This window comes from Thermobia domestica, chromosome 12 (genome assembly GCF_964235325.1).
Source record: "Thermobia domestica chromosome 12, izTheDome1.hap1.1, whole genome shotgun sequence".
In the NCBI taxonomy this organism is placed as follows: Eukaryota; Metazoa; Arthropoda; class Insecta; order Zygentoma; family Lepismatidae; genus Thermobia; species Thermobia domestica.
This window is the reverse complement of record NC_137465.1, coordinates 110,909,950-110,931,129: the sequence shown is the minus strand read 5'-3', so window position 1 is coordinate 110,931,129 and position 21,180 is coordinate 110,909,950. Positions and strand designations below refer to the sequence as shown.

At 34.7% G+C, this 21,180-nt stretch overlaps 1 protein-coding gene across 2 annotated transcripts in view; it reads right to left on the bottom strand.

The window, feature by feature from the left end:
* The window catches only part of Fur2 (furin-like protease 2), a 1,527,485-nt gene that overhangs the window by 278,959 nt on the left and 1,227,346 nt on the right, over window positions 1-21,180 (bottom strand). The window lies entirely within an intron of this gene.

The following is a 21,180-nucleotide window of genomic DNA, read 5'->3' as shown; positions in this document are numbered from 1 at the left end:
GATATATTGCGTTGGGTCATACAATATTCTACACTGTTATAAGCGCATAACGGAAAAAATGCCTAAACATGATACATATCTTAACTAACTAACTAATTCTATGGCCCATGAACCCGGAGGTTAAATGTCATATACAAAAGCTCTGCACTGACTTCTGTCCTTAGCCAACAGGATCTAGTTTCTACTTTGTATTCCTTTTTCTGTGAGATCCATCTTCATATTGTTCTCCTATCTCCGCCTAGTTCTTCCTAACGGTCTTCTTTCGATTCAGTTTCAAGTTAAAATTTTGAACTTGTTCCTATTTTCTTTCACTGGCTACATGACCTGCCCACCTGAGCCTCCTAGTTTCAATGAATCTAAACAGTGTAAGGTAAGGAGTATGAATTATGACCTCCTCGTTACAAAGTTTCCATCATTCTCCTTATTCTCGTCCATCTTGGGTGCTATTATTTGTTTCAGAATTTTGTTATCAAATACTTTCACTCTGTGTTTTCTCTTCAAATTAAGTGACCATGTTTCACAACTATACAGCGCAACATGCATAACTACAAACATCGTTTTATATATTTTAAGTTACTAAGTTCTTCGAAGGATTTCATAATTATATCAATCGATAAATTTAATCGAGTTGATTGATATGGCTAACCGTAAATCCTCATATTTAGTCTACAAATAAATAAAGTAAGTAAAGTAGATACTTCATTTCATTTATTTATCCTAAAGGTAGAGAATAATCTTCTTACGTTTTCCTGTAATTAAAAAAGGGGAAAGAAACTCCTGACGACATTGCTTGAAAAGAAAATGTCTTATAGAAATGCGACAAAGAAAAGCAAAGAAACGAAGACTACAACTAATGGACTCCTAGCGAAAGCAACAGATTAGCAGCAGGGACCAGTGTCCGTGGTCCTGTAATCCAACTCTCTTGGAGACGTAATAGTTATGGAAAATGGCCTATACTGTGAAGGCTGATCCTGCATAATAGTTTGTGCACTTGGAAACTACACTGAGTTCAAGCCTGATAGTGATAGGTCCTACTTTTCACACTCTCGGTATTGTGCACGGACCTAAAGTACAAGTGAATATCATATTACATTGAGAAATTACAGAAGATTTCCAAACTATGCAGATTTAATATTGAAACAAGAAATAGTAGATCTATAACTTTCAGTTAGAACAGAGAAGATAACTTCCGACTTCAATAAAGGAATATGATCAGAGACGGAACCTGATTTTCAGACGCTAAATCGATATCAGTTCCCGGACCAATTATCTTGATAAGCCATTGTAACTTTTAAACTAATGAACAAAAATACTGAAATTTTGTACCATTCAAATATCGACAGGGGGACACTGCCTGATATACTCTGTGTTACCATAAGGTTAATAGTGTTGCCAACAACATAAAGTTGTATTTTTCCAGTTGATACTACGTCAGGTTATTGTATATTTCAAATCCATACATTAAACCAAAAAAAAAAAAAAAAAAAACTTCTAATATCATATTTTTCAGTGTTGCAGACTAAGAACGCTACACTATTATAAACATCTAAATTTTGGTGGCCTCTATAGTAGTAATAACGCAAGTGCGACGAATAGGGCAATACATATTCAAAGTACTTCTAACACTATGATCATGATATGACGGATTTCGAGTGAATAGAAACAAAGATACAAGTGATTGGAAATTTGACTTTTTTCAAAAGTCTTTATTTCGAAAAACTGCTCAGGTAAGTACCTCATCCAATTGCATAGATGTGAAGATCACAATGCAGTTTACAGTAACTTCATTTCAAGCCGTTCTGGAGACATGCTAAATGCTGGTAAACTTTGTAGCACTGCTTAAAATTATGTAATTACGAGAACTTCTTGTAACTACATCCACAAAGAGGTATTGCTGTAATATTGTAGAAGCAAATTAAGTAAAAAAAATGCTTTAAAACTTTCCCACAAATACGCCATTTTAAGCAATATATAAAATTTAACAATTTATTTCATATCTCTGGAATACTGTAGTTTGAGATATCAAATATGTACATGAAACTCCTGTTTACTGAAGACCACCCATGTAATTGGATGCGATACCGGTACTTATCTTAATACTTTTCTGAAACAAAGTCATTTGAAAAAGTCATCAGATTTTCAACTCCTTTTAATTTAGTTTCTACTTGTTCGAAATACGTCATATGATGAGCATAGTATTCGACACCAAGGTACTTTGCATATGCGTTACTCTGTCCCCGTGCTACGGGAGAGATGAAACCTATTCTTGAAACGCTGAATCGATTCCAATAAACCTTGTTTTGCTATCTCATGGCATTCTTACTCTGATATCTGTGACAGCTACAGGTAGCCGTTCTATAAGACTTTACATACTTATGCATACCATGGTTTAGGATTCTAAAATTTTAAACTCCAAGAGATTAGGAGATATATTGTAAAGCATGTACTCCTCTATATTTATGGTAAACTAGCTTAAATTCCAATTATTCACGAGATAATAGGTTTTAAGGAAAATATTAAAATCCTTTCTCCTCTTAGGCCACGCATTTCAATAAAAAGTAAATGCTAAGTAAGAACCCAGAGGATGTATACTCTACTTTGCCATAAAATTTTTATCCCTTTCCCCCTTAGAGTACGCCTTTAATCATAGCGAATGATAAAAATCAGGTTAAGGTAGGTAGTAAATATGTTCTAAAATTTATTTCAAACCATTCAGCTATTGTATATTCCCATGATGCAATCACAAACAACAGACAAGGTAGCTTTCAATGTGGCGATAAAAAATCTTAAAAAAATGTCCCTTTCTTCCCTTTTAAAAGCGGAAATTTGGAAAACGTTGGGACAAGCTTGTTTCTAATATGAAGCTTATATATATATCGAGTTTTATTGTTCAAGGGGCTTGTGAGATATTCTACTTTTCATGTACACAGGGCCGGATTTCCCAATAGGTCCGGGCCTATGGGCGCAAGCTCCCAGGGGGCGCAAGGCCGAGATAAAAAAAAATAAAAAAAATATCTAGAAATAAAAATAAATAGCCGTAACTTACATACTTTTTGAATTGGTTTTAAAAAATCAGGCTAATAAAGCATTCTGATTTTGAAGTTCATTGGAACAAATAATTCTTGGTAAAGTTAAAGATAAAATTAATCGTGGAATGATGTTTAAGCAATTAACATATAGACCTGATATAATTTTTTAATAAAGGTTTTTAGGAAAGTAACTTTAACCAGACTAGGGGGCGGAAAAAATTATTGGGCCTAGAGGCGCCAAAATGCTAAATCCGGCCCTGCATGTACATTTTTTTAATCTCCGTGTCTACTTTGGATAAGTCCTTTAATCAAAGTGACATGATAAAAAAAAAAGTTCAAGGTAGGTGATAACCATAAAAATTCATTTAAACGGCTTAGTCGTTTCTCGGTTTGCTATTACAAACAAGATGATTTTCATTCTTTATATATATATATCTACAGATGATCTATGATTTTTAAGCTTAATCTCAGTTTAAATCACCTTAATATTAAAGATTTATATATGTCAACAATTGCAAAGAGTATTTATATATCTTATATGATATAAAAGTTCAATTTTGTAAGATATATAAATACTGTTTGCAATTCTACCAAAATACTTCTACTGATTCGACGATAACAACTGCGTTTTAACTCTTTCCTGATAATTTTTGGTCTTTTCAGCTCTTAACAGAAGTTTTCTATGGCAACAGAGTATCTATTGCTGGTGAGACATTAAAACGACAGAGAGAAAGAGACGAAAAAGAATAGACGGCAGCTAAAAAGCAGTCAACAATGCAGCCTTGGTTTTCGTCATCCATCATCACCAAAAGTCCAGCGACAAAACACTGAAGATCATCTTCAGCAACATAAAAAGAGAGAGAGAGAGAGAAAAAAGAAAAATCAGAAAGAGAAGATAACGGCTGTGACTGGAATAAACTATAGCATCGAAGCTACAAAAAATATGTTTGGTTTCTATGTTCGAAAAATAAAAATAAATAAATAAAACAAAATTAAAAAGGCGGGAACACAAAGTATTAAATACTATTCTTTAAAACTACACGTAACACATTGCTTGCATCATGAAATAGAAGACAGAAGATTTAGTCAGTGTATTTCCCAAGGAGAAAATACGTCAGACGCACTAAACACAATGGATATCCTATGGATAAGGTTAGAGGATCCTTGTCAGACCCAAGTTCTATGAATCATTCATAATTATACGAGCAGGGTGGAATTTATCATTATGTTCGCTAGGCCTGGATCTATGGGCGCAATGCTCTTAGGGAGCAGTTTGAATGAAAATTTAATAAGCAAGACGAAAAAATTGCAAAATTTGAATAAGGATGACAATAATGATGATAAACATGGTTAAAATAATAAAAAAAATATATTGTTTCATAATACTTCTTTCTCTTGCTTGGTTTACTTTATGGTTTTAATGTGATTAAAAAAATTAATGTTGAAAAAAATTGGTTTCACTTCTTGTAATTAAACTTATCATTTTGTGTTACTGGAGAAACATACAGTACATTTTAATGATCAAAACAAGTTTTCAGTTCGGTTTAGTGATAGTTTTATTGTTTGAGCATTCATACCATTATGGACGAAAATCCAAAATGAATTTCTTTTGTTATTGTAGTAGTGCATATTGTAAAAATGAAATTAATTAATATTCTTTGTAACTTTATTTTAAAAACTGTAAATTTGTAACGATTCAAATCTTTCTTTCCAGCAAATTCAAAATAAAAATTCATAAAAACTTATACAAAAACTTTGAAACAAAAGTATGCATAATTAAAGTTTATTTTCTTTTAATTTTCTATTGTGTTAAAATTTTGTACATACGGACAAGGGGAGGCAAACACCTTCCTGCTTAGGGGCAGCGAGACATTAAACCTGCCCCTGTATATGAAGGTCATTAAAAATTGCTACATGATTAGCGGGCATGGATTCGATTCCCGGTGGGAGTTTGTGTGGTTCGGATCCTACGTTAAACTGTAGGACTACGTCTCATATAGTTTTGGTGCTGAACGGGACGCTAAACTTCAAACCCACCAACTAAAACAAAGACAAATTAATGTGTGGAAATATTTATGGTTCAGAAATTACACTTCTTACTCTACTTTCCAACATCTTCGCCTACACATTCAAGCATTTACCACAGCATGCTACAGTTTTTCTATACCGTAAACACTGTGTATGTGGATCTTAAATGACGATCAAAGATCAGGCCGAAAAATCGGACTGTATCTATCTACCAAAGAGAGAAAGGTGTCATCGAGATACATGTCGGGCCAATAAGACAAAAGTGTTGGTAGAAGAACTATATATTTGAGTTTTCTCCGCGGAAAACTGCAAACCTGTCACATTCGACTAGTGAGGAAAATGTAAAGTAAGCTGACGTTGTCATATAACAACTTTATTTACTTTTAACTTCTTTGATAGCTATTACAACACAGTTAACGTTTGTATGTTTCTTTGTTTACATGAAAACCATACAAAAACGTTGTTTTTTTTTTTTAAGTTTAATACTTTTAATCAAATAATACACTAATAGGGAAACGTTCGTTCTGTCTTACCACAGTCCATAAATTGATATGATATTAATTTTTCAGTAGCTAGAAAAAACAGCTCAGACAGCACGAAAATCAGAAGATAAAGGTGAGTTTAAGAGTCCTGCTCAATATCTATTGTTCACAATCGTTTTCTACGATTTTTAACGTTTCATCTCTACGGTAAGGGAAAAAGAACAGTAATTTCGAGCTCGCGAATCTTTCACGACATACTTAATACTACGTGAACTAATTATCTGTGTGTCCCGGCTTAGGCAGACACTTAATATATTATTTTCCTAATGATACTGTATTGATGTATGATACTGAAATTATTCAATGAGTTGTCAACAGGAAGTGGGCAGAAAGCCCTTGCCAGAAGAAACCTAATTACTCTCTGCTTGCTTTTATCTCGCACTTGATCGGATATAAATGTAAATTTAAGTAATCAATTCTGCAGTAATTATACAACAAACGAAGGCATACAATTTAGGATTTCATTTTCCATCGCTGATTGAAGCTGTTCAAGCACGAGCTTCAGAGACGTCAAGCAATTTTCCCTCAGCCTTAGATGAACACACTTACGAGAATGGAACTCAGTGCGAAAGGTTATAACATAATTTCGAATAGCTGCAAGCTAATTCCTTTAGTACTTATTGCAGACGTTACTTCTCAAGATGACGTAACACTTCTATCTTTCTTCGTATTTTCCACACTTATTTTCCATATTTGTAGCAGCCACTAGAGCAGTTAATAAATCAAGAACAAGTGAACAATCGTTTTCCATGTTGTTGTAAGTAATATATGGAAATTTATCTGATAATTAAGAAGCTGGTATGAAATAATAGATTAGGTTTAAGATCAGGGATACCATACATACGAGAACTGGATAATTGTTGGTTCTTACACAATATTCACAAATAATTTACGTCAATTAATCCTGATATAATGTAACTGAATTTGTTAGAAATTTACCATGTGCTTAGTAAGTTAAAATTTATATATCAGTATTAGTCATAAAATCTTCGTAAAAACAAAATATCTTAGTGAATGATTTATAGATCAAACTTCTAGAACCTTATTTAATATGAGTAATATAGCTAACTAAATAAGTACAAATCCTGTTGATTAACTTAGACAAATATCTTTCAATTCCTTAAATAATAATAATAATAATAATAATAATAATAATAATAATAATAATAATAATAATAATAATAATAATAATAATAATAATAAAAACCGGGAATTCAACACGTTAGTATTCGAGCTTGAATAGTGGAAATCATTGATCCACTATGAAATTCTGCAGTAATGCTCTAGAGTTGATTTTTCAGCTGCTTTTGGGTCCCTGGGTCCGGTATCCGAGCCACCGGGAATGTACGGGTCACCTGGTTTCAGAAGCGACACACAGATCCGGAAACTAGGACAGAAGTCGTAACTATTGAAGAGAAGACATGTTTTTAACTCTATAAAGAATTTTAGAATATAAGGTGTGTTATTAAATTATGCTGCATACAGTTGTTGAGAGAAAGGTTGCAAAAGTGAACTGGAAATCCTAAAGTTTCTTTCTAAACATAAATATATACCGCTGGCAGTAAAACGTAATGGTAATAGTAATAAGGATATAAATCCTTCACCCTGAAATACTGAAAATGAACGCTTATCGTGTAAGAGGTGCATACCATCATTTTTAGTAATTTTTGTAGTCCCACCAGAAGAATCTCGGGATGGTACTGTTGACTGTACGTCTAAGCCAATTTTTCCAAAATTACATACCATTTTTCATTTGTAAAGTTTCCAGTGCAAAGTGGCTTTAGTATGTGCTTAAATAAATATTTCATTATTCCACAGCCAATGTTTATGTATTAATTGTTTTTTAACTATTATTAAAAAACAGAAAAAAGTAATAGACGTAAAAATGTATACTAACACTTCTTTACAAAGTTAAATCACGTAATGTTATGCAAGTGTGTTTCCACTGACTTTCTCTGTAGTGAGTGGCAAAGGAAGAAAAAGGGAATCCCCTTAAATAAAACCATCACAATACTAGTATTATAAGATTTTGGAATTTTTGCGATCGCTGTTGTTTTACCAACATTGGTAACCGGGGGATATGATCAAATCAAAATAAGACTTCAACGCCGAAGGGTTACTAAAATGAAACCAGCAGTCTTGAGAGAAGATCGGCTTTTCTGTTTTCTACAAAAATAAAATGTACTTAACGTGGAATGATGCAACCAATGGTGCAGCTACAAGAAGGATTTCCCCACGGGGTGAGGCAAACGGAAGGGTAGCTATTTATCTACGCCAGAGGAACATTTCCACGCAGGAGATCCACTGCACACGGCTTGCCTGTTAGGGAAAATGGGAGAAAGAGACGGAGAGAATAGCGAGATAAACAGAGAGCGCGGCGTTGAGGATTCCCAGACAATATTGATCCACGGCTTACCACGTGAGCACCCATATAAATACAGAACAGAAATTGAAATACGCATTTCTTCATTAATGTTCATTCACTGTACAATGTTTTGCATTACAAATGCAGATGGAGAAGCCACTAACAAAAGCACACAATTTCCCGCTTCCTGAAAGAAGGTTGTTCCATTGGATACAAAAAAGGAAAAAGAAGAGAGAAATACTAACTCACACTTAAAATTGTTAGGATGAATGGTCTTTTAGTGTTAATGCCACTGGAGTACAGGACACGAGTTCGATTCTAAATTGGTTTAAGCGGGCTTGGTAAAGAGCAACGATTTAGCATCTGCTATCAAAATTAAATACAGTTAAGGTGATTTCTTTAGTTTAACGTCCCACGATTATTCTTCCGAGGCTAAGGAAAATAGTGACAAATAAATGAACGAAACAGTGGAATGACAAAGTGAGAGGAAACAGAAAACTTCGAGAAAAGCTACGAACATGGTGTATGTCTACAACAAAGCAAATTTTATGCGAGTTGGAATAGAACTAGGGACCCCACGCACTAGAGGTGAGCGCTCTACAACTGAACCACTGTGAACTCTAGTCATGATCGTGTTTTCATGTACACGAACGGTAAAAACGCGTGCGAGCTCTTGGTTCGATTTACTGAAAAGAATAAAACCATCGGAATGTATCTAGCATTACGAGCAAATTGGAGAGTTAAATAAAAAGGTCTCGAAGTTCGAACTAGAAAACCAGTAGTACTGCAACGAATGTCCATGTACTAACCATATATCACACAACTAAAAAGTCTTCCGGCCATAGCTTTATGAGCTGTAACACAAAAAGCTAAATTTAATTTCATATTTTTGGATAAAATTAGTGTGCACGTTAACATTATTTTTATCACACACATATATAGAGCTGTACATTTGATTTAATGTATTTCAAGAACCTCTTGAGTTAGGGTGATGAAACTCTGCCTATAAATTCCGCATTAAAAGTAATCTAACACGTGACGCAGTATTTTCGAAAATTCCGCTTGAAGAAGGCAAGGACGCAGTTTCTGTATTAGACTATATATACAGATATTCAAATCGACGATGTCTGTCTCCTTATCGCAAGAAAATGGCCGAACCGTTTCAAATTAAATTTTGAACCGAGTAACTCCGAGAGCTGAGCCTTCATCATTTCACTTTGAAATAGGAATTCTAGCGGGAAAATGATCTTATTCTTTCTGTGCGAAGAACGGGTATTTTAGCTAGTCCATCAGTAGATTTGTATGTTAATGGTGTATTTCGCATGGAATATTATATACTATGACGGAATTAGGTAACTGGCACTGAAAAGTAAGAGGATCTCATATCAGAGGAACATTAAGTGACATGAGGAAGTGAATTTGTTAAATTAGTCATTATTACTTAACGTTAGTTCAATTGTACTTGGCATTCCAAACTATTTAGAAATATATTTCTTTACTCCACGTTCCAAAATTTAACTTTCGTTCTTTTCTTTGTTCTTAAAGAAGAAAATGTGTCGTGCGTAGAATTTGGAAGCTGTATACATTGAAAAGGAGCGAAGTCTAGTCTATAAAACAATGAATAGTGTCTATGACAGTTATTGTGCTGACCAAAAAACATGTAAAGACGAAGTTGTCCTTCTGACCAGGGCCCTCTAAAAACTAAGTTGATATACATTGATTTACATTCCCATATTCTTCGGTCACTATAAAGATGTCACTAAGTAATCAAAATTCAGACAAGAGATTATATATACAGATTTAGTTCGTCCCAAGATAAAGAATACGTAAGTTACGATTAGAATGTCTGTCACAGGGCCTAACATGATGCATAATGCAAAAACCAGTTAGGCAAAAAGGAAAGTAGCACGTTTTCATTATTATTTTATGCTAGATGTAAATCAATTACAACGATGATATATATATATATTCAAGGCGTTTTCATAAAGTCTATGAACCTTCAAATACGTGCGCAAAAGTCAAGTGTGCTAGCCAGGCGCGCACCCAGAATTTTTTTTGGGGGGAGAGGCCCAAACTTTGCAGAGGGGAAGTCCAATACTACAAGCCATTACATCTATGTAGTATTGAAGGGGTATTATCCTGCGCCGGAAAAGACGATAAGAAATTATAAAATGCTTCCACTTATATTTTCAGGAAAAAAAAAACAGTTGAGAATCAGTAGCGTAACTAAAGGCCTGGGGGCCTCCCCGCAGACAGCGTTGAGTGGGGCCCCTTCTCTACGTCCCACTTCATGATTTGAGGGCCCCTTGATAGCTTGGGCCCCCCGCAATGCAGGGTTTGCGGGCCCTTATTTACGTCCCTGTTGAGAATGCTCCATGAGCATTGCCAGAACGAACTTAAAAAGAATGGAGAGATGGAGGGGGAAGGAATACTGTTATTGTTCCTAGATGTAAATGTAAATCTTTTTATCCGTACCTTCTTCTCTCTCGCGCAAAAAATAGTAAAATATTATCTCTCTATGACTTACAGTTCTCGAGATATGGCTGCTTAAATATATAGAAATTTGAACTTTTTTGGCCAATGTCTGGGGAACGGTTGCCAGTTGGCCAGTAGACAGTTAATCAGTGGGCACTGGTTACTATTTGATATTAAAATGTTCACCAAGCTCTTAGGTATTGATCAACACCAATATTATCTCTCTACAACTTATGGTTCTCAAGCTATGGCTCGTTAAATATCTAGAAATTGGCCATTTTTGGCCAAAATCACGGGAATGGCAAGTCATAGAGAGATGATATTGGTGTTAATCAATACCTAAGAGGATGATAAAAATTTTGGTACCAATAGAATATTAGTTGGTGGCCACTGGCCAACTGGCCATTGGCCAAACCAGTGGTTCAGTTGGACATTGGCCACAAGTTACTATTTAGTACCAAAATCTTTTCCATCCTCTTAGGCATTGGTCAACATCAATATCGTCTCTCTACAACTAATGGTTCCCGAGCTACGGCTCGTTCAATCTCTAGAAATTGGCCACTTTTGGCCAATATCAAGGGAACGGTAAGTCATAGAGAGATGATATTGGGGTTAATCTCTAATAGAATGTTACACATTTTCGTATCAATATTAATTGATGGCCACTATACAACTGGCCACTGGCCAAACCAGTGGTCAGTTGGACAGTGGCCACCGGTTACTATTTGGTACAAAAAAGTTCACAATCTTCCTTGGTATTGATCAACATCAATATCATCTCTCTACAACTTATTGTTCCTGAGCTATGGCTCCTTAAATATCTAGAAATTGGCCATTTTTTGCCAACATGACGGGAACGTTAAGTCATAGAGAGATAATATTGGTGTTAGTCAATACCTAAGAGAATGGTACGCATTTTGGTACCGATATTAATTGGTGGCCACTATACAACTGGTCATTGGCCAAACCAGTGGCCAATTGGCCAGAGGCCATCGGTTACTATTTGGTACCAAAATGTTCACCATCCTCTTAGGTTATGAACAACATCAATATGATCTCTCTATGACTTACGGTTCCCGAGATATGACTCCTTAAATATCTGGAAGTCGGCCATTTTTCGGCCAATATCTCGGGAACGGTAAGAGTGACGCGAAAATGTAATCACTTTCTCTGATAGTTTTTGAAGCTCTATCAAATGCACGGTTCAAAATTCAAAAAATCGCAAATAACAGACAGACGGACAGACAGACAGACATAGAGAATTCAGTAACGAACTTTTTAAGTTCGTTGAAAACTAGATTACTTGTATAAGAGAAAGAATACAGATGAAGTGTAAGATCTTCATGCTACATCAATCATTTCCCTGTTCACCAAGTAGAGTTTTATTGAGAAAATGTACAAATGTACGTTGATATAGGACATTTTGGAGTGCGAAGCTATGGAGAGGACAACAAAATGCCAATACAACGGCATTTATGTATGCTACTGACAAGAGTTCAAACGATCATAAGCAACCAAACCTAAACATCGATTTTGTATATGTACAGAGTCTCTCGCGCCTTTCTACACTGTTGTATTTTCTTCCCTGATTGAAAAAATAAATCGTACTACATTATATATATCTATATATATATCTATATCTATCTATCTATCTATATATATCTATATCTATCTATCTATCTATCTATCTATCTATATATATATATATATATATATATATATATATATATTATTATTATTATTATTATTATTATTATTATTATAGGTATTCTGCCATTATTTGCAGGTCACCTGCTGCAAACTGAGAATTTTGGAAGCATCACAGTCTTCAGCTACCTCTTCATCTCTTAGGAACTAAAATTGTTATCCCTCTCCCGCTATTTCCAACTTCTCATTTGTTTTCCGTTAGACTCAGCTAATTCCCTCAATTCTACTTCATATCCATATTTCGTTGCTCTTGCGTAATGTACAAACTTCTACTCACCACAGAGGACAATACCCTATACGAAACTTTTTATGAGTCTTTCTTAACTCTTTGTTCAAGGAACAAAAAAATAGACTTTTCTTCCTTCTAAATGCTTATTTCGCGACATCTACTACATTCCTATCTTTTCTTTTATTTCATGATTGTATTTCATGTCCTCACTAATAATGCTACTTTGGTATCAAAACCTAGTCACCTGTTATATTTACTTCTTTCCTATTTCTAAATTTAACATCGATTGTGTCGTTTCAATCAACATGACTATTGTTTTTTTCTACAGTTTATTTGTATTCATATTCCTCGCAGTCCTTCCTAACGACTTCTAACAAATTGAGAATTAAATTTCCATGCTTTGAAACTGACCTAAGCATGAAATAACCCGTATATCTGTAATTAAAAGATGTACATATTATTCTCAGTTTATTAGAAAATACAAAATTCCCGAGTTTTGGCAAGACTAACAACATATGAGTGTTTTCTACTGCTTTGACAGAATATAGCTAAAATTGTGAAATTAAATGAAATCTTTCAATTTAACGTCCTACGTTTATGTCCTTCAGGCTAAGGGAAACGGTAATTAAGGTAAGTGAATGATGGAAGAATTGGTGGAATGAGAAAGTGGGAGGAAACGGGAGTACCCGAGAAAACCCACGGACACGATGTTTCCATCACAAACTTACTTGGCTGGGGATCGAACCGGGAACCATACACACCAAAGTTAAGCGTTCTACCACTGAGCTAACGTTCCCCCTGTAGCTACATTATATCTTAATGTGAAGGAATAATAGATTTTGCATGTCATAAATATGCTCTTCCCATTCCATTACGTAAGCACGATTCTATGGTAATTATACTAGTGACTTTTCTTTTCAAATTAAAACGGATTTTCGGCACATAAAGTTGAAAAAATAATAAATAAATAAACACTGACAGTGCATATAGGCCAGGAATGGCCAATGATCGCACTATTTGTTTGTCAAATGTTCTTTCGGTGACACAATTGCAAAAAGAGTTCTGTGGGCACCGATCAACATTACGTTTGAATGAATTCCTAGGAACACTGTGGAAACAGAATCTCGAAAAGGTGTGTTCATTCCTGATGTGAGCGCATGTGGTTCGAATTCCACGTTAATCAGCAGTTCCCGTCTCCTATAGCCTCGATGCTGAAAGGGACGTTAAACTTACAATCAATTTAACTCCAGGTGTGTTCATGTTATTGATACACCATACCACTGTCGTTTGGCGGCTCGTTGGGTTCACGGATGCCACACGAGTTGACACCGCCCAACGCGAATTGCCGTCTGGAGGTATTCAGTTCTCTAAATGTAAGGAATAACCGGGAAAATTTGATGACAAATGGATTTGTTGTGCCAATCCTAAATGGGTTAGATCCTGATCAACGTCAGGACGGTTTTCTCAATTACCTCTTCACCCACAGAACGTGTTGTTGCTAGTATGGTGGTCCATGGTGGAAATGATCAACAACGTCCTTCTCAGGTGAGATGAAACGATTCATGCAGATCGTTACAATGCTGAACTCCATGAAGTGCACCGCAAACTTGTCCGCAAACATCCAGCAATAGTTAACGGATATAGTGTTTTCATGTTGCATAACCATATCACGCAGAGGATGGCGCAGTATAAAATCCTTCCTCACCCACCGTATTCCTCGAATACCCCTATCACTGAGTACCCTTCTTTCAGCATCTAGAGCATTTCTTGGGAGCGAAGACCTTCCCTGATGATCGGGAGGCAGAACATGTGGTTGAGAACTTCGCACTGCAGACTCCAGATATATTTCGCCACAGAACCACTTGTTGACTAAGCAATGGCAAGGCGTGGATTGCAGACGGGGACTATTTGGGTTAACCAGAAATTGAATAATAGTTTTCTTTTGGGGGGGAAAGTGAGGTTTGAAAATGACGTAACTGGGATGCACATTTCATCGCACCAACACAATACATTCATTACGTTAAAAATACTTGATTTTTTTAAAATAACATTTATGCAAATTTATGTAAATAATAATATGTTAAATACAATGTAATTTTTGTATATTTGACAATGATTTCGTATGTCTTTGTTGTCAATACTTCTTACATTAAAGGAAGTATGAAAGAAGAATCTACACGTGCTATATTACACATATTTAGAAATACAAGACTTTTGTTAAGAATCATTGGCTCACACCAATATTGAGTTTACTCGACATAATCAAAGTATTTAATTTTAAATTATAATTGTGGACTAATACAAACGAATTGTAGAAACTGCTAAATCATTTGTATTGTGTATGTTGGTTTATTGCAAACATTAACAATCAATTTCACACAGAATTAAATTAACTCAAACTGTGAAGCAGATGACATGCTCTTTACATTTTATTGAGGCTCGATTGCTGTAATTGCTTATATTGGAATACTAGATCGCTTTGAGAACCACAAACAGGTAATAAATGAAAGGTAACTCATACAAAGTACACAGAAAATGTTTTGAATTTACAGTTATTTTCAGCTGTGGTATTCTCTCAATTGATATTTACTGAATAAATCGTGCAAATCATTTACATGTTTTCAACATAAACAAATAGCGTTTCAATTGACCTGTAACTTAACATAATGCATCATTAATCTGAAGCATTTTATTTTCTGCGTTCTTGACAAAAATAGGCTTTATTAACAACAATGAAATACGCTCGTCAGTCAAAGTATTAAATTCACCTAAATAAAGTAGTTTGAGTTCTCATTAATAAGCGTCATTCATCCATACAATATAAAATTAAAATGGGGGCTTTATACGCAAACATGTGTATTATGGCATTACTTTTATTCAGATTTTGATACTCACCAAGCGTATGTATCAGAGGATTAAATGTTTCAGTTCTGGGATCATACATGATATTTCATCCTCCTCTGAGTTGATCTTAATACGCAGCAGGGGGTGAATACCGGGTGACTAAAAGCTGATCTTCTCTGTCACTTGAGTGAGGAACGGAATGCCTTAATGTTTTCGCAAAGAAAAGATGATCTAGAAATTTTAAATGCTTTGTGTTGCTTTATTATTTGACACTTTCAACAAAAAATCCCTCTTCTTCCACTGAGAAGGAACAAAACTATATGCAGGCAGGTTGGTCAGTGTTTTCATTATTCCCATCTCTACACTGAAGGAAGGAAAGGAACCCAAGGAATACATTTGGAGTGTGCATTTTTTTTTTAAGTTACACAAAAACATCTATTGAAAAAACATGAGATTTAATCTATATAAAAGGTGTCAATTCTAGTCAAATAATAATATCTGAAATGTATGACGAGGAAGTAACTAACTTTCTTATTTATGTAAGAATAGTATTTTAATTGTTTTACATAATTATTTTTGTAAAATTAAACCAACGCATGGACCGTTTAAATTAATATTCTTTCACTGATTTTCTCTCATGACACCAGAAGAACACTGGTATAGTACATTAATTATTGGTTAAAATTTTCTCTTTCTCTTCGTTATTCAATACAGCTAAGAATGATGCATAGTATTGTGTACAAGTTACGGATGCCAGAAAGTAATCTGAAATGAGAAAGAGAAACGAAGACTATTACATCCTAGGCTCTCCTGTGAATGTTGGCAAAAATAGGGCAAAGAAGAAGAAAGAATGCTGAGACGACTCTCAAGAAATTGTATTGTGATGAATGCGATAGAGAGTATGAGAGAAGGAAGAAGAGGAGGGTGAAAGAAAAATAACAATTGATATACGTTTTTAAAGAGGATAAATATTACGAGGTGTATTCGAAAAGTATCGAATTTTATTTTCCCCGCCGCAAACCAATGAAGCGCGGGATATTTCTTCAAGTGAAATGTAGAGGGGACACTCAAGCGCAGTCATGAATATTTTCCCGCCCGCAGAAAGCGTCAGCGTCAGTTGCTGGTAGTCGGCCAACGAGTAAAGACATGTAGTGAGCGGTCGTCGGATTTCAGTTGTTTGTAAAATTACAGAAAAACTTGAGCATCGGTATTGCATCAAATTTTGCCAAAAGTTTGGCGATACCGAAGCGGAAACTATTCAATTTTGAAAGAGAATTCGGGCATGAGGAGAGTGTCCGCGAAATTTGATTTAGGTTCCCAGTGCCAAACACAACATTCCTGTGTGTCGTCAGGCTCCCTACTCATCCGACATGGCCCCGTGTGACTTTTAGTTATTTCCCAAGCTGAAAATGTCACCAAAAGGTACGCGATTTAAGTCAAGAGAAGACATCATACGGAATGGGACCAGTATGGTTGCTCACTATTCCAAAAACTGCGTTCCAGAAGTGTTTCCAACAACGGCAGGGAGCCGGGAGAAGTGTGTGCATTACCAAAAAGACTATTTTGAAGGAGATTAGAGTTTTGGATTTCCAAATCAATAAATGTACTTTTAGCAACCAAAGGTTCGGTAATTTTTGAACACATCTAGTGTTTCAGTGCTCAAAGATTAGCAGAACACAGCGCAGGGAAGCTTTACACTTGGTAGCACTTTACTTCTGTTAGTGATGACCGGAGGTGCACCCTAAAGGTTCGCCCTCAACCTAAAAATTTCGAACCTTTTTTTTTTTTTTTAATAATTTACTTGTGTTTTCTTTACACCAGGGACACACTTACAGGGGTTAAACTCGATACGGATCCCCTCTGGTCTTTCAATTTCGGACCATCCAAAATCAATTTCTGGGTGCGCGCCTGGCAGAATACTTATTATTACTATTATTATTATTATTATTAATAATAATAATAATAAAAATAATAATAATAATAATAATAATAATAATAATAATAATAATAATAATAATAATAATAATGTTGATTTTTCAGGAATAATTTAGGATAGTTTAGGGTTTATTTCTGGCCAATTATCTATAAAATGACTTCGGAGATTTTGTTCATATTTCATAAATATTATAGTATATTATGAATAGCACTAACTCGTGGCTAAGTGGCTTCTCTCAAGGGTGAATTTTTTCGCATGATTTTCTCAAAATTACTTTGGCGATTTTGTTCACATTTTATAAATAAATGTTTCATAACAACCATATCAACAAGGTGTAGTTTACTCTTGGGAAGAATCTTTTTCGAACGATTTTGTTCATATTTCGTAAATAAATGTTTAATTATTGACCTAATAAAATAGAGCACGTGTCCACTTATTTTTAATAAGGAGTTTATATATGAATTTTAATTTTCCTAATACAGTATGTCATGAAATAGTCTATTTTTAGCCAACATTTTTAAACCCCTTCCTACACCTTAACATACGTATTTTGATAACAATCTGGCAAGAGGACATATTCAAAAATTCACTTCGAAGGGCGATCAGATAGAGTTGAGTTGATTTTGAGTTTAACGTCCCTTTCAGCCTCGAGGCTATATGAGACGGGACCTACTGATTAACGTGGAATCCGAACCACATGAGCTCCCGCCGGGAATCGAACCCAGGTCTCCCACAGATCAGATAGATAACGTTTACCTGAATATATAGTAAACTCCCCATCTCCGGCTCCTAAGGCGGAATTTCCGAAAACAGTGGGGCAAGTTTCTGTTTATTTTTAGTAAGAAGGTTATATAAAGAGTATAATCTTAACTTGAAAAGGTTCTAAGATCCTCAACTTTTGGCTATAAATTTTAATCCTTTTCTCCCCTTTAGGATGCGCATTTTAGTCAAAATTATATGGTAAAAATAAAATTCAGTTCAATGTAGATCAACCCTCCGTTGTAATGTAACAAACAATGTCGATTTCATTTTCGTAATGTAAATAAATTAGTCCCTAGTGTACAATACTACAGCACTTTCAAGAAAGACAAAGACGAAAATACGAGAACAGAGTTTAACCGAATCTGATGCGATTGATAGGTACTCAGTTGAAGGAAAATTCGGTTTAACCGGAATAAAGGTTTTCAATGTACGTTACTGTGTATTTGAATACAAAGCTCAACTGGTATGTCTATCTTGACTTCTACATTACAGAACAGTACGTCTGTTTAAAAGGAATGGTAATGGATGAGTACAACCAACGCATTGTGACAATGAACTTACTCTTCGATAGATAATTGCCAGATCAAAACAAATACTGTACTCATTGCAGGGCTTTTAAATAAAAATCGAGACCGAGAAAAGCTGTTTTAGCGATTTAGTTAAGCGGGACTGGAGTGTAGTTTTATTTAATCAATATTCTTTCTTTTATAAAGTATTGAAGCGAAGTTGAAATAACGAAAATAATATATATATATATATATATATATATATATATATATATATATATATATATATATATATATATATATATATATATATATATATATATATATAACGTAATGATAACTAATTCATTCTTCTTAATAGTTTAAAGTGGCATACATTTTGTATTTTACAAAAATATATTTAGGAATAGGTCATAATTTATGACATTTGCATGAAATTAAAGTGAATATTACAGTAATTATTTACATAATTTCTTGCTGTGGACAGAGTGTAAGAAACAGGAACATTAAAATATTGGAGTGGTAGTATACTTTAAAATCTCTTATTTTTATTTATTTATTTATTTATTTACTTGTGCTCACTGTCGAGGAAAGAAAAGAGAAAGAAAGAAAAGAGAGAGAGAGAGAGAGAGAGAGAGAGAGAGAGAATGAAGGAAAATGGCCTCTAAAACGCCATGTGTAAGCCATTCATCTCAATTAAAAGGGGAGCAAAAATATGGCAACGTCTTTGGACGCACATTAAATTACAATGTCACCAGTAAGATGAGACGACTGTTCGGTCAGTTCCAAAAACTACACATTGTAGTCATCATGATTACCGCCACTTTACCTTGAAATTCTTGAAATTATAATATTATATATATATATATAATATATATATATAGTAACGACGCATAAATAAAGGGAAAATACTTTTGAAAAAGTTTTCAGTATTATTATAGAAAAAAGAAGCACGGAATACTATCATAAACAAAATCCAATTTAACCTTTTATATTAAATATTGCTCATACCCTCTAATATTTAGTTAAAATGACTATCGTTTGTCACGTCGAGGGTAAAAGTTTGGAAACAGAAAATTTAATCAGGTTAGAACATTAAAACAATGACCGGGGCAGAGAGATTGCCAAACGAGTGAGAAGAACCAGATCGTAGATATGAGAATTCTACAGAGAAATGGGGAGCTGAAGTAGTTAATGAGAGAGAAAGAGAGAGAGAAAAGTTTATTCTTGAGGTAGATAATATGTTGAACGAACCAGAGAACTTTCGAAAGCTTGTATGGTCACAAGTATTCTGATGATCAGAAGCCGGCAACTTCACTCGTAATTGTGGCGACACTCGAGGAAGTTTCTCAGGCAGACATAAACAGAGTTATTTACAACAGTGAAGTGCATCCGTATGCTGCGCCCTCACACAGCGCGTCACTATCTACTCCCGCATGAGCCATTTTTACAGCAGACCAGCCAAAACTGATGAAAACGGCGAGTTCGCGCATAATGAGGATACATGGACGCCAGAAGGCCGTGCTCACTAATGCTCAGGCTCACCAGCGGAAGATTGTAGTCCACGGTACACAAGAGACACTGTTAATATTATGGAAATCTAACAGGGTTACCATCTTAGCCATTACGAAACTTTACAACTTATCACCTGATTTACCACAATATACAGTACTTGGAATAAGAAGTGTTTCGTTTTTGAAAAGTTTGTAATAGCGAAAGGAAAATTTCAAAGGTTTAGGCATTATTTTCAATAGGTATTGTCATTTTACTGACAAAACTTTATTTCTAAATGATTTCCCTCTAGTAAACTACGCATTAAGGAGGACATGACATAGAACTGATTCTGAGAACCATTTCTGACATTTGCCTATCGTTAGTTAGAACAATCTTCCAAAACTATTTCCATTAATTAAAAAAGTTAAATTGTTCATACTAAATTAGAAGAATTATGTTACTGTATTAAATAATTTACGTTCAATTATTGGCTTTACTCAGAACAGTAATATTGTGATATTTCGCGCTAAGAAAATTTTGTTTCAGTCGCAACTGTAAGCCATTACTTTTAAAAGAAGAAAATAGCTTGATATATAGTTTTAGACTTACAGAGTAGTTGACTTAATAATAATAATAATAATAATAATAATATAACTTGGGAAAATTTATATTTGTAGTTGTAATACTGTTTTAAGTAGGCACATACATATTTCTTTCCCATTTACTTTATGAGTACATATTTGCAGACAATTTCTGTTGGAAAGTAACTTGGCCTTTAAAATACAAGAATGTACGCATCATAAATTATATTGAATTGTAGGTCTAACATAGTATCAATTTTATTGTTTCTTGATTTGATATTATGAATTGAAGTCTCAGGTCGTTTTTCAGTTCTATGTTAACGAATAGACCGCCAATGCCTTAACCACACTAGAATATCGCCTCTCGTTAGATCAGCGAAGTGAAGCATAGCCGACTTTGATCCGAAGAAATATGGATGACCGTTCGTACTCACTGGATGGTGTTGGCGTTTGCGGCGTTCACCCAGCGTCGTAAGGATAATTGGAAAGCTATTAGAAAAAATGAAGTAGCCAATTCCGGTCTAGACGACGAGGAAAGCCGATGTGCTGACCACATATTATTCCATTGACAAGAGTGCCACAAGTCCGGTTGGTAGGCTTTGCCCCTTTAAGGGCTGTTGTACAGTCCGCAGCAAAAAACCTGCAGCATGAGCATGTAAGTTTATTGTGAAACGACGAAGTC